The sequence below is a fragment of the Nematolebias whitei genome, chromosome 10 (genome assembly GCF_014905685.2).
Source record: "Nematolebias whitei isolate Nwh7 chromosome 10, NemWhi1, whole genome shotgun sequence".
Classification (NCBI taxonomy): Eukaryota; Metazoa; Chordata; class Actinopteri; order Cyprinodontiformes; family Rivulidae; genus Nematolebias; species Nematolebias whitei.
Window position 1 is genome coordinate 580,800 of NC_056507.1, and position 2,514 is coordinate 583,313.

At 45.1% G+C, this 2,514-nt stretch overlaps 1 protein-coding gene across 1 annotated transcript in view; it reads left to right on the top strand.

Annotated features, from left to right (window-relative positions):
• The window catches only part of LOC119415884 (ceramide kinase), a 28,217-nt gene that overhangs the window by 14,306 nt on the left and 11,397 nt on the right, over positions 1 to 2,514 (top strand). The gene's annotated exons all lie outside the window — the stretch shown is intronic.

Sequence of the window (2,514 nt, forward strand, 5' to 3'; positions counted from 1 at the left end):
ATACCATACCATTTTATTTATAGAGCACTTAAAACAGCGACAAGGCCAACCAAAGTGCTGTACTGACAGAACAACAGGCAACACACAAAGCAATATACAAAATGAAGTAAATCAAAATATAGACATAAAAACGATGCAGATAATAAATATGATGACAAACCAGTGTGGAGCGTACAAGATCAAAACACAGATCCTCTGGTGTTGAAAGCTACTGAATAGTACTGTTTTTTTTTAAACGGGATTTGAAATCCGAGAGGGAGGGTGCCAGTCTGACAAGCAGAGGTAACTCGTTCCAAAGTCTTGGTCCTGCTACAGAGAAGGTCCTGTCACCTCTGCGCTTAAGACGAGTTCCTGGAACTGTGAGGAGCAACTGGTCCGCTGACCTCAGGGAGCGTGGTGGGACATACGGTTGTAGCAAATCAGAGAGATAGCGGGGGGCGAAACTGTTCATTGATTTGTAGACATACTTGAGTATTTTAGACTGGATTCGAAGGTGAACTGGTAACCAGTGCAGTGAGGCCAAAACTGGTGTAATGTGCTCTCTTTTGCCTGTACTGGGTAAAAATGGGGCTGCTGCATTCTGGACCAGTTGTAGTCGTGCAATGGAGGTCTGACTGATACCAAACAGGAGTGAAGTGCAGTAATCAAGCCTAGATGTAATGAATGCATGTATTACTGTCTCCAGGTTCTTTTTGGAGCTTCAGTTTAGACAGCCGCCTCAGTTGGAAGAAACATGACTTAACAATCATGTTTACATGATTGTTAAGCTTCAGGGAAGGGTCCATTATCACGCCCAGATTAGTGACTCTTTGTTTTTCTGACAGGGTTAGAGCGGAGAGGTCGATGCAGTGGTTTGTGATTGTGTCGTTGGGAGGGAACAACATGACTTCAGACTTCTTTTCATTGAAACTTAAGAAATTTAAAGCCATCCAGTCCCTGATGTCAGCCAGGCAGTCGAGCAGCGGTTGAATAGAGCATGTACCATTGTGTCTTAGGGGGAAGTAAATCTGACAGTCATCGGCATAGAAGTGGAAGGGCATGTTGTGTTTCTGGAAAATAGCACCAAGCGGCAGCAGGTATAAAGAGAATAGGAGGGGACCCAGGATGGACCCCTGCAGAACCCCTTATTTAAGCTCTGCCTCTGCGGAACTAAAATCCTTGATGGAGACACAAAAGGATCTGTCAGCGAGGTAAGATCTGAACCAATTGAGGGCTGATCCTGTGACGCCCACCCACTGCTCCAACCTAGCAATGAGGATCTCATGGTCGATGGTGTCAAAGGCAGCTGTGAGGTCCAACAGGACAAGCAGCACAGAATCACCGGTATCTGTGAATCTGCAGATGTCGTTAAAGACCTTCAGCAGGGCAGTTTCAGTGCTGTGGAGAGGTTTAAAGCCAGATTGGAAAAGCTCTAAGATGGTGTGATCCTCCAGGAAGCACTTCAACTGGGACTCGACTATTTTCTCCAGTACTTTAAAAACAAATGGGAGTTTGGAGACAGGCCGGTAGTTGGACACGACTGAGGGGTCAAGGTTTGTTTTTTTCAGGAGAGGCTGGACGGCAGCATGTTTAAAGGATTTTGGCACCACTCCAGTGGATAAACTACTGTTTACTATATCAAGAATGGACGGACCTAGAGTTGGAAACACCTCCTTTAGTAGTCGAGGGGGGACCACATCAAAGGGGGAGCCAGAAGGTTTCAAGCTGCACATGACCTGCTCTAGAGAAGATAGAGTGATGTTTCAAAATGGTCAAAAGGAGCTACAGGTTGAGGTGGGATGGATGGGTCATGAGTTGGAGGGGAAATGAGAGCTCTGGTGGTCGCAATTTTTTCCACAAAGAAATGTAGGAAGTTGTCACACAGCTCAGTCGAGGCTTCCAGAGGTGATGGTTCAGTGAGGTGGAGAACAGAGTTTAGGGTGGAGAAGAGGACACGTGGGTTGTGAGAGTTTGAGGTAATTATATCAAAGAAGTATTTGCATTTAGCAGCTTTTACTGATTTCTGATTGCAAGCCATGTACACGGGAGCCATCTTACCGGAAGTTCAAGTTTATATGTGTGTGTGTGTATATATATATTTATATAGATATATAATGTTTTTTTTTTCTTCTTTCGGCTGCTCACTTTTTTTAGGGGTCGCCACAGTGAATTAAGTCGCACTTAGACTTGGCAGTTATTTTTACACCGGATGTTCTTCATGACGCAACCACAAACCACCGAGCTACCACAGCCTCTGTGTGGCGCAGAGAGCTGCTATCTAGGACACCCAGAGGAGCAGATGGTGGGGGTTAAGGGCCTTGCTCAAAGGCCCAGAGTGGGATGTATGAGGGTGGGGGCAGGTGTGGGTGCTTCACCTACCCCACCCACATTTTTGATGTTGTCAGTACTGGGGCTTGAACCGGCGATCTTCCGATCGCAGGCCCACCTTCTCTAACCTCTGCGCCACCAATCTCTGATATAATATATATATATATATATATATATATATATATATATATATATATATATATATAT